General features: G+C 42.3%; 1 long non-coding RNA gene across 1 annotated transcript; it reads left to right on the top strand.

Annotated features, from left to right (window-relative positions):
- The first annotated feature begins 10,528 nt into the window (after positions 1-10,528).
- LOC140397052 (uncharacterized) lies at positions 10,529-12,557 on the top strand. Its single transcript, XR_011936683.1, has 3 exons — positions 10,529-10,636; positions 11,121-11,252; positions 12,248-12,557. It is a non-coding gene; the product is annotated as an uncharacterized lncRNA (long non-coding RNA).
- The last annotated feature ends 226 nt before the right edge of the window (positions 12,558-12,783 follow it).

The raw sequence follows: 12,783 nt of genomic DNA, 5'->3' as shown, positions 1-12,783 counted from the left end.
ACTTAACCGCATTGGTGTGTGGGGCTATAGTCACATGGAGGTCAGAGCGGGTTAGGACAACAGATTTCCTCACTGAGGTGCATTAGTGAATGAGATGGGTTTTTACGACAATCGACAATGGTTACATTGTCATCAATAGACGTCCAATTACAGATTTTAGTTGAATTCAAATTCCACCATTTCGCAAGATGGGATTAGAAGCCGCGCCCCCAGAGATATCCCCAGGTCTCTGCATTAGTAGTCCAGTAACAATACCGCTACGAAGACGCCTCCTCATTAAGTATGGGGGATCGATTGATGTATTTGTGCATTTGAACATGACAATGATATTCTAAAGCTAAATTATATTATAGGATGAAAGTGCAGGATAGATCAAATATGTGATTTTGGTAGGCGGGGGGAGTGTGTGAGGCAATGTAATTGCGGTGGGCATTTCTGGTGAGATCAAATTTGCGCGGTTCACTTTGGAAAGTGTTGTTTGCAATAGCGTTTTTGAAGGGAGCAAGATTGGTTTCCCAGCTAGGCATTTGAGAAATCCTCCTGTCTTGAAAGAACATGGATCTTCTGAAACTTTCAGCCGGATGTGTGGTGAATTCGCGGGGAGGGTCAGTGCTTGAGCGGTTAAGCCGCTTATTCTCTCAATGATGCTACCAACCCATTGAACATTTTCTGATTTGTACCATTAAGAACATTATGGCGATATCTGATGAAATATGGGCAGCAAAACAGTATGCAGTGAAAAACATAACATAAAATGTTTGCTTAAAGGGATTGTGTTTAGACCAATTAATTAACATAATTAGACAATTGCGGGCGAAATATACTATCCAGCATAGAATGGGCCAATCCCGAAAACCACGGTGCAGATTTTATAACATAAATTGAGAGTACCCACTAATTTTTTCCAATTAACGGGCAATTTAGCGTGATCAAATCACCATACGCTATTCATGTTTGGGTTGTGAGTGTGAGAACAACGCAGACACGGGCAGAATGTGAATTCTCCACATTGCCAGTGACCCAGGGCCGGGATTAATCCTGGGACCGCTGCGCGGTGAGGCAGCGGTGCTAACCACTGCTCGCTTTATCAATCTCCAAATGATTTGTATCGGTTGATTCAGATTTTCGGAACAGGCATTTCCCTACGTCCCATTGAAGAGCAGTTCCACATTGCCTTCACGGCGTAATTTTCCAGTCACCATATTATACATTTAGGTAAGACTACAAAAGTGTTGGACAACAGGTATTCATTTACCTGTGAACAGCAGCTTGAAAGGGAGATTTTGATTCAGCCGGCTATGACACAATAGTTTGAATTAAACAGTGATATGAATTTGTGTTAGAAGGATAATATTCCACTGCATTATTTTCTATCAGGACACAAACAGTTAAGGCTGTCTGACGGGGCAAGCCGGTGTGCTGGCCGATTGGAGATTTATTACTCTGGGACCTGGGGCTCAGTTTGTGACGATTCCTGGGACCTGACAGACGCTGACGTTGTTTGCAAACAGCTGGGCTGTGGAAATGCATTGCAGCTTCCATTTCCTGCCCCGTCTGGACCAGGCACAGGCACCATTTGGCTTGAAGAGCTGGACTGCTCCGGGAACGAATCGTCTATCTGGCAATGCCCCCATGCATTGTGGGGAAACCACGACTGTAATCATAAAGAAGATGTGGAGATCATGTGCTCAGGTAAAGATCGTATTTCCTTCAGTTATAAGCGAAGTTTCATACTGAAGATATATCCCCGAATTTGGTCGGAACTGCACTGACGTAGGTTAGTCGGACTAACGCCGAGTGTGGCGTTTATTCTGCACACAAATAGCATTAAAACGTTGATTCAGCCTACCGGATCTATGTTCCCTTCCGATTCTTTCTCCTCTCACTTCCGTTTATACTCTCAGTGTAAAAGCATCGATGCTGTCCGCCTCAAGTATCTTATGTTTTCTGAGTTTCACTTTCCTCCAACCTTCTGGCAATCAGAAGAAAAACATGTTCTCCTGAACTCACTGTGAATGTTATTCGTACAAGAGATGGTCGTAACAGGGTCATACAAATCCACAGCACAGAAAAGAGCTCTCGGCCCATCGTGTCTGTTATATATTGTGCAGCCCTCTTCAGAAGTAACTGCTTGCCCCATTTTCTGCCTCCTATAAATTTGGAACTTTTACTTGTGAGGGCAAAGTACGACTGGTTGATGTATATCATCAGGAACAGTAAAACCAGCACCAATCCATGTGAACATCCCGTTCGTACTTCTGCTATTTAACTAACAGAATAATTTACAGCTAATTTTACAGCAACTTTCCTACTGACTCGCTGGTTTCTCATTTTCTGACATGAGTTAACAATGTGGGAACTTGTCAAAGCTCTGCTGACAATCCAGGCTGATTTAAAGGAACGCATTTATCATAGATTATCATAGAATTTTCAGTGAAGAAGGACGCCATTGGGCCCATGGAGTCTTCACCGGCTCTTGGAAAGAGCACCCTACCCAAGGTCAACACCTCCACACCCAATCCCCATAACCCAGTAACTCCACCCAACACTAAACTTTGCAAAGTTTCCTAGTCATTCAATGCGGTACATCATGTAAATATCTGGTTTGGAATTCACATTTACTTATTATGGACTGTATCGTTTGATTGCAGCTGCTCGTTTCTGTTAATTTTCTGAAATAATATCAATGAAAATGTTAACTCAACTGGCGCAACATATGTATTGCAGTGCACTGTGGATAAACAATTGGTCAATTGAACCAACAGGGTGTTTGTTATTTCATTGATAGAACACAAAGAGCTACGTCTGGTTAATGGAAAGCATCGCTGTGAGGGGAGAGTGGAAGTGTTCTACAATGGGACCTGGGGCACAGTGTGCTCTGACAAACTGGAGAACCGTGATGCAGATGTGATCTGTAAACAGTTAGAGTGCGGCACCGCCGATTTCATTGACTATGACGCTAAATCATTTGGAATGGGTACCGGCCACATTTGGCTCGATGAGATCGAATGTCTGTCACATGAGACGACGCTTTGGCAATGTCAGGGAGACCCGTGGGGTCAACACAACTGTGAACATCGGGAAGATGCGGGTATTGTTTGTTCAGGTAACACAATGAACTACTTTGTTTGCAGATGTAATTTCACATATTAATTTCATCTTCATTCAACATGTCTGTCTTATCAACAGGGGGAAACACAATAAAGGGACCACACTACAGTTTCAAGGACTGCGGTGGAGAATCAGGTTCTCCTTCATCTTTTCTAACAGCTGCCTGATTGTATTCTGCGCTTGTGTCACGTCAAGTGTAATAATTATTTTTTCTTTGACAAATTCAGGACAAATCTTGCGCTTGGCTGGAGGTGACACCAAATGCTCCGGGCGAGTGGCGATATTGTGTAACGACACTTGGGGCACGGTATGCGATGATTCCTGGGATATGAACGATGCCAGAGTTGTGTGCAGGCAGTTGGAGTGTGGTCCCCCTCCATTGGCCCCAGGAGGGGCCTCTTTTGGCCAGGGTAACGGTACTACCTGGCTGGATGAGGTGAAGTGCACTGGAAATGAATCCTTTCTCTCTGATTGTCCTTTATCATTGTGGCCTCAAGCTGACTGTGATCACAAGGAAGACGCCAGTGTGGTTTGTTCCGGTAAGCATCGCACAGAGTGGTGGGAGCTTGAGCTGGACAGGGGTGTTTGGTTCTTGGTTTCATAGATTATCATAGAATTTACAGTGCAGAAGGAGGCCATTCGGCCCATCGAGTCTGCACCGGCTCTTGGAAAGAGCACCCTACCCAAGGTCAACACCGCCACCCTATCCCCATAACCCAGTAACCCCACCCAACACTAAGGGCAATTTTGGACACTATAGATTAAATCTTCTGAATATGAAGCACGTATATAAATTAAGAATAACAGCTAAATTTCGAACATCAAACCCAAATAATTGTTTATTTTTTTCGACATGTTCCACAGATCCGCCTTTCTCTCCAACTTCTTCTCCATCCACGCCTGAAGGTACATCTCGTTGATAGAAATCATTCAATATTATTGTTATTTTTATATTCGGGGAATAATTGGACATTGGAATTGCCTAGTTGTGAGGATTTCTCAAAATGATAATCATGTAAACATTGAAAATTACACGGTGAAACCTTTATCTGTGAAAACGTTCCTGAATCTTTAATACAGCTCCTGGAGATGAAAACACTTCCATTCCTCTTGTTATCTGCATATCACTCGGAGTCCTATTGATCTGTGAGTTACTCGCCCTGGTGACAGTAATGCAGAGGAAGATGTCAATAAAAGGTGCGGCTCGAATCGGATTGTGAACCTCACACTGAATTTTGAATGTTGCTTTATCTTCTCTTCAATGTCTCTTTCCCCAAACTGTACCCAGTCGGTTGTAAGACAGAAAATAACATGCTATTGGTCAGTCATTTCGTTCAAGGTATTCGAGAAACAGTAACATCATAGAATCATAAAAACTGTACAGTACAGAGGGAGACCAGTCGCCCCATCGAATCTGCACCAACCCTCCTAATGCGCACCCGACGTAGGCCTGATCCAACCCTCTATTCCCGTACCCGCACCTAACCATAGGCACTAAGGGGAAATTTTGAATTGTCAATCCGACTAACCTCCACATCTTTGAATAGATTCAAAACATTACACTTAAAATAGGGACTTTTCATCAGCCGTCCAGGAGACTCGAAATTAGTTTCATTTTTGTAACAATAGATCAACACATGGAATGAAAACACTTTAAACTCTGAGCTCAGTATTTTCTTTAGCTGCTTATATATATTATTCCATTCAGTATTCGTTGTAAGCCTGCACAGTCTGTGCCGATGTCCACTGTCAACTTCTCTGAATGGAATCAGCCGCCGTTTTCAGAAGTGATGGAACATTTTCTATCTTTTACATTCTGCATCCCAGCACAACAAACACTCTGGTATCAGTGGATCTCTGCTGGTGGTGCAGTGAGTACTGGGCCCACAGCCGAGTCAGAAGCTCCGCTTCAGGTCCAAAGACTTCATATACCAAGGAATATCAAAACACCTTGAAAGTTCTTTCCATGGCCACAATGACACACAGGTAAAGTGGGGGAAAGTCCTGCTCCGTCAAGCTTGGTGTGGATTTGTGACCGTCTGGCGACAGGCTGGCGACATTTTCCATACAGAATTTTGGCTATAGAATCTGATGAACCTTTGTCTTGTGAACCACTATGATTGGGGCTGAGAAACAAAACTGCTCCCCGTATCTTAACTCGCACCAAGTTATTTTGATTCATATCTGATGGACAGAACAATAGTGGCCCGGAAATCCCTCCGTTACTGATCCTTGAAATCGAGTAAGTGGAATTATTACTGGGCCAATCATCCAGAGACACAAAGTAATGCTCTGTGTTCCGTGGTACAAATACAGCCTCGGCAAAGAGGGAGATTTGAAATGAGTCAATCTGGAATTATATGTCTAACTATGATTGTAACAATATGCTAATCGTTCCGCTCTCCCGCCAACAGGCCCTCTCACTGGCGGCTGGGACTCACCATCTGGTTTCTACCAACCAATTTATGCAGAAATATATAATACTCCACCTGACAAGGTTTCCATCCAGACCCGTGATTCAGGTTTGCATTCTGTATTCACTTCAAAACCAAGTTACAAGGGCAAATACCGGTTCAGGTTTAACAAGTTTAATTTTCAGTGCACTGGCTGCACAACACCATTCTCGTGCAACAAGGAGATCTGTATTTCTTCATCTTCAGATGACGAATGATTTTGATTCGATTCCCACTCTCCCGAATTGTTCCAGAATGTTTTTGGCGGCCAGTGCATAACATATAGAGCACCGTAGGAGTTTCCCACAAGGCTGCATCGCGGCTCCATTTGCCCCCAGCAACGTTCAGCTTCAAATACGTATCGGCAAAGCGGCTGCTGGAATATGTAAATGAACATTTCAAAGCTTGCAGATGATACCACGTTGGGTGGGAGGGTGAACTGTGACGAGGATGCCGGAATCCAACAGCATGCTCTGGACAGGTACGGTGAGTGGGGAAATCAATGGCAGATGCAGTATAATTTGGATAAGTGTGAGATTAATCACTTTGGAAGCAAAAACAGGAAGGCAGATTACCACCTGAATTGTTGTAATTTGGGAGAGGGGAGTGTGCAGCGGGACCTGGGAGTCATTGCGCACCAGTCGCTGAAGGTAAGCATGCAGATGCACAGGCGGTAAAGGAGGTTAAGGGCTGGATGAGCTCAGTGGGCTCGACCGTTGGTTTCCAGTGCCGAACAAGGCTAGCAGCGTGGGTTCAATCCCCGTACCAGCTTACGCGAACAGGTGCCGTAATGTGGCAACGAGGGGCTTTTCGCAGTAACTTCATACTTATGACAATAAAAGATTAGTATTATATTATGGTATTTTGGCCTTCATTGCAAGAAATTTCGAGTACAGATGCCGGGATGTGTTGCTGCCATACCTCGAATATTGCGCACAGTTTTGGTCTCCCTTTCTGAGGAAGAATGTTCTTGCTCTCGAGGTAGTGCAACGAAGGTTTATCAGACTGATCCCAGGTATGGACTGATACCAAGAATGGTAGATCTGTCAAATGCGGAGAGATTCAGTACGTTAGGATTGTCCTCTCTGAAGTTCAGGAAAATGATCTCATCGAGACTTACAAAATTCTAACAGGTCTAGACAGGGTAGATGCAGGGAAGATGTTACCAATGATGAGTGTGTCCACAACCAGGAGTCAGTCTGAGGATTCAGGGTAAACTATTTCGGACAGAGATGAGGACACGTTTCTTCACCCAATGTGTGGTGAGCCTGTGGAATCCATTCTCACAGAATGTATTCACGAGGCGGCAAGATATAGCACTTGGGGAGAGTGGGACATAAATGGAAAAGATAGCAGAGGCAGTACTGCAGTTATTTACTAATCATGACTAAAGGTGTAATGTCAGGCTCCTAGCGGAAAGCTAGGGATATTACGAATAAATAATATTACTAAAGGATATTACTAATAAAGGATGAGAAGAATGTCTAGGAAAATAAACATCAATCCGCTGAACATTATCGAGAGGAAAATTCCGACTAAAGGAGGGAAGAAAATCAATACAAATAAAAGAATATTAGAACGGTCAGCGCATCTTTCAAATAGGACCTCTCAACACCGAATTAATTTAAAGGCGCCGGAGCAGATATGGTTTACACTGTAAATCTTGATGTCTAATATTAGGCTAGAAGTTAGCACCTAATACACTAATGAATGAGACCAGAGCACAGCTGTCAGCTAGGTGATAAGTAGGTGCAATGTGGCCTCTGAGTCAGACGTTTTCAGGTTCAGGCTCCACCCCATAACTTGGACAGATAAATGAAGTCTGGCACTGCGGTGCATTGCTGAGCGGGGAGCTGTGCATCTTCGGATGTCAGCTTTCATTGGAGCTATTGAAGAGAGGAACATCATGTCCTCTATTCTGAGTATAAAGTATCAATTGACCATGCTGAAGAAGTCTTGAGGGTTTGCCGTTTTGTCCTGACCAATAATGACCCCTGTCGCAAATTCACACAATCAGGTGACATGTTCTTTATGTTGAAATGCTGTGATGTCCGTGGTAATTCACAATTTGACTGCTGTGTTCCCATATTGTAACAGCGACTAATTTTAATTGTACATCTTTAGCTGCAAAGAGTTTAAAACCTGCTGATCATGAAAAACACGAAAAACAAGTGGTTATTTCATGAGTATGGAGTCACGTGGAAAGCAGAAGAATTAGTCCCAGTCGGTAGTGATCGAAGGACTAAATTCTGGGAATAAATGCATCCATATAGACGGAAGGAGGTTAGGAATGTGCTCTGCATGAATAGGCGCTAAGATGAATGTTGTTTGTAATTTGTTGGATCAACTTTGAGTTTGGAGTCAAAACTACATTTTTACGATGGTCTCAAATTGTGGTAGGCGGAGATGTACTGACTTGATAGAATAGATATACGATTGGAAAATTAATTTTTACATAAGTAACTAACATAAATGAAAACTTTGTGAGAAAAGGCACCATGTCATGTATTAAATTAAGAATAATTTAAATGACATACTTACTAAATGGGGTTAAGAACACAAAGGTAGAATAGTAATCTGATGTAAAGTAAAAACGTCAACTAAAACCAAATAAAACACAAATGTTCATTTCTAACTCCGGGAAAACAGACATTTCCGGACAAAGTCAGCAGGTGTGGCAGGATTCTGGGCGAGACCAACAAATCCAACACTTTGAGGCCATGTGACTCTTCCTGCCAGACCATCTGACTGTGACATAATTTGATTTTCAGCATCCGCAGTATGTTGCTTTTATAAAAGTTTATTTTTAACCAGGTATAACTGGAAGGTAGAAGAATGAAGATCAAAGTCAATCGAACTTTGGTTGGATGGAATTGGAGTAGATTGTATGGATCTGAAGAGGATATTACGAAAGTGCAAGAACAGTTAAGGGGAGGGCTGATCACAATGTACAAGAGCGTGAACAGTATTGAGGGGTGCTGTTTATCCAGAATGGCTGAACAGAAAGGAAGCAAAATGATCGCATTTGGCGCATTCTGGCTCTTCCCTGAACCATTGCCCGCGGGTTCCACGATCTAAATCCACTTCTGATGTATTTACCGTCAGTGATATTGAAACAGAGGGAATTATTGTGGGAGGGGAAGCGGTTCTGTATCAAACACCCAACGGCTGATGCAGACCTCACGGATTATGTCTTATATTATTTAATCCACTGGGATATCTGACACATTAACTATCCGAACGGACGGAACTGTTAGATGACAGAAGTGACATTTATTGTCCACCTGATGGACATAAATAACAAACCAGTCATTTTCTGGAACACAGGGTTTACTGCAGAAACTCAGTATTAGTAAAGAAGTGGAGATAGGAAACTGATGACAGTGAAGGCCGATAAATATCAGGACTTGATAATATACATTCCAGGCTACTTACCAACGTGGCGCTAGATCTTGTTGATGCATTGTGCGTCATCTTTTATGATGATTTGCACTTTGTAATTAATTATTGGAGGATAGCTCATGTAATCCCATTATTCAGAAGGAGAGGGTGACTGAAAATGGGAAATGATAGATCAGTACACCTAACGTCAGTAGTGGGGACAATTCTAGAGTCATTATGAAAAACCAAATAGCAGGCCACTTATAAAACAGTGATAAAATCGTGCAGAGTCATCATGGATTTACGAAAAGGAAAACATGCTTATGAGTACGACTGGAATTATTTGAGCATATAATCAGTAGAATATATAAGGTGGGACAGTGGGCCTGGTTTACCTAGACTTTCAGAAGGCTTTCTACAATGACCCTCACCCGATTATTAGCAAGTGACATTGAAACGCAAACGATTAGGAGGAGGATATTAAGATGAATGGAATTTTGTTTGGCAGAAAAGAAGCAGAAGAGTAGGGATTTTAAAAAAAAATCAGAATGGCAGTCATTGAGGTATTGCATGTTTCAGTGCTGGGACCCAAGCTGTTCACAATATACATTAATGATTTAAAGAATGCAATATGCCCAACACTTCAGATGACACACGCTGTGTGAGAGGGTGAGCTATAAGGAGGATGGATACAAAGATGTTTCAGTGTGATTTGGCCGAGCTGAGTGGGAAAATTCAGGGGATATGCAGTGTTATGTGGATAAATGTGAGGTTGGCGGCAAAAGTAAGAAGACAGAATATCATCTGATTGATTATAAATTGAGAGAGCGGTTTGTGCAACGAGACCCGGGTGTCTTCTCACACCAGTCGCTGAAGGTAATCCTGCAGGTACAGCAGGTGGAACAGAAGGCAACTGGTTTGCTGGCCATAAAAGTAGAAGAACAGGATGTCATGGTGCAATTATAAAGTGCCTTCGTGAGACCACACCAGGAATATTGTACAGTTTTGGTCACCTTATCTGAGGGGTGATTTGTTTTTGCCATAAAGGGAGTGCAACGAATATTTACCAGATGGATCCCTATAATGGTGGGTCCGACATATGAGGAAATAGTGAGTCCTTCACGATAATTTACGCTTGAGTTCAGAAGAATGCAGAGCGTTTGTGGCATCTATCTGAAACCTATAAAATGCAATCAGGATTACTTCCTTCACTTGGATATGATATTGTGTAATTTGCTACTACAAAAAGTAATTGAGCCCAAAACACATATGTTGATTTCCAGAACGAATTAGAAGGGCCGAATGACCCACTCCTGCTCCTACGTTCCATATTTCTATGTCTCTCTATGTTCCTCTGTATAGTTGTCCTGAAAAGTTTGTGCAGTTTCTTCGCCTGATCTCCCAAAGTTGAATGTTCTTCCAAAGTGGAGTCATGTATCAATTCCAGGACATTGTCACAATGATGGTGAAGTTATTGATACCTCGCCTCTGATTGGTTGAAATATTATGTGTCGTGATGACTTTATGATGACTCCACCACAAACAACTGATCCATTAACCAATCACTTTCTGTTTAGCAGATTCTGCAACGATTAACACTCTCAACCAGATTGAATATTACAGCAGTCACAGTTTGGGTGACACTGATCCTGGATCCGCATATCCTGAAGATGAATGCTCAAATATGCAGGGTATGTAGAAATTTACTTTCCACCATCTCGTTTCAGTTCTTCACTCTGTAATATCTGAAATACCAAAACAGATCAACTATTAAATGAGAGATTCAAGGATCTCAGGTATTGCACAATGATTTCAGTAACCGAAACATCGAAACTGCTTGAGTCTGAAACAACGTCTTATCATTTCTCCCAATAAAATAAATTAATTAAAAATAAACGTTTCCTTGTGATTCTACACAAGCCTATGGAGGCTGTGAAATGTTTGCAGGTTGGTGGGATGTACATTTTCTGGGAACAGTATGAATTTAAACTAAAATTGAAAATACTGCCGCACAAGCTGGCTCAATAATTCTCTCCACTCAAACTCAATGACATCATACCGTAATCGATCTACTTTCCTGCCCCGGTATTACTTGGGAGAGAATGATTAAAGTATATCATTCTAACTGTCCTTTGGACGTAAGTAACTTCAACTGCAAACACCTGTGCCTCTCAGCTCCTGTTTCTGCCGACTATGACGATGCTGAGACTGAAACCATTGACGCCCAGAGTGGACACATGCTGCAGGATCCTGGGTCTGATGATCGCATTACATTGGGAAAGTTCAGCGGTGATATCCACACTCTGGGTAAGATAATCCTTTGATTCTTCTGTTTCTTTGAGAATCGCTCGCTTCCGTCGATGATTTTCTCCAGCTCCGCTGAGATAGGCTCTAGGATGAACGATGAGCCCAATGGACGACCTGCAGATTTTGCTACATCTGGGGCAGCTTGATGGGCTGGGAAAACAGGTTGTTTAACAGGAGGATCATCAACTTTTCACAACTCAAGTTCGGCTTTGCGCATTTCCACGAAGTCTCTTGATGTGCTTCATGCCATTGGGGGTGACCCTTCTACATTATTGGGCTTTCAAATTCCAGGTCCTTCCATTGGTCATCGCGCATGTTTCAATTTGCTTGGATGTTTGATGACACCCCTGTACTTTTCCACGTCCCTCTTGCTGTCTTCTGTTGCGACTGCGTTCCCAATAGATTATCAGCTCTGGTTATTCCCTCAGTCACCAACTTTCTTGTGAGGAATTGACTCTCTCTGGATTGAAGTTATTCTAATCGATCATGGAACAAAGTGGGATTTGCAATTGTTCATGTCGCAAATGCAAATAATTTAAAGAAAACATCTAACTTTCAGCCCAATGTTTAACTGAAGTATGCTCATCCCCACAGTGTACAACAGTCATATCCTCATTGACCCAGCGTTATCGGTTCCTTCCACACCTTCTCACAATACCAATGTTATCTGTGTCACAGGCCGGGGGGTTCTACCATCATTGGGCAGTGACCGTTTACATCTAAAGTTTACAAATCTGCATTGCACTGTTAAACGGTGATGGTTAGTTCCATTTCCCTCTGTATGTGGCGCGCTGCTGGGGCGTTCCGTGTCCCGTATAATTTTGGGTCTCCTGGACTATTCCCACGGTTCACTGAGTGAGAGTTTATGAGAGAAAAAACGGAGAATGTTTTTGATAGAATTTTAAAAGGCCAGTTGCACTTGAAATGTTACGAAAGAGAAAACATGTAGATGTGATTTCTTTCGATGATCTCTTCTTTCTTTTCACCCATCTCAGATAATAGTCAACTCCACATCCCTGAGGTGACGTCCACAGATATATGATTCTACATTAAATCTGATGGAAGACATCAGAACTTTTCCAAAATGTCATCGCTTTGATTATGCTTTGCTGCCCGATATCAATATTGTATTTGACTGAATGAGAGATTACTTCCTGTTGTGTTTCTTAGAATCACATTTCTCTCCTTATTTTGTGTGAAAGAATCTGCATTCTGTCTCTTTAGAAATGAAAAACAAAATAGAATGTATATCCAGTATTGCACTGCCCATGTTAAAGCTGTGTTAAATCGCAGTGCATTGTGGAACCGAACCGGCATTATAATTAAATAACTGATGCTGTTTCATGTCAGGTGTATTGGAAGACCATTTGGTAAAATCCCTCACTCTTGCACCATTACATTAAGATTAGGAGTGATAAATGCATTATTTCTCTGTTTTATCTCCAGTTATTGATGATGTGGAGATGCCGGCGTTGGACTGGGGAGAGCACAGTAAGACGTCTTACAACACCAGATAAAATTCCAACAGATT

Source organism: Scyliorhinus torazame, chromosome 20, assembly GCF_047496885.1.
Source record: "Scyliorhinus torazame isolate Kashiwa2021f chromosome 20, sScyTor2.1, whole genome shotgun sequence".
NCBI lineage: Eukaryota > Metazoa > Chordata > Chondrichthyes > Carcharhiniformes > Scyliorhinidae > Scyliorhinus > Scyliorhinus torazame.
Note: the sequence above shows the minus strand (reverse complement) of the source record. Positions and strands in the feature narration are given on the sequence as shown.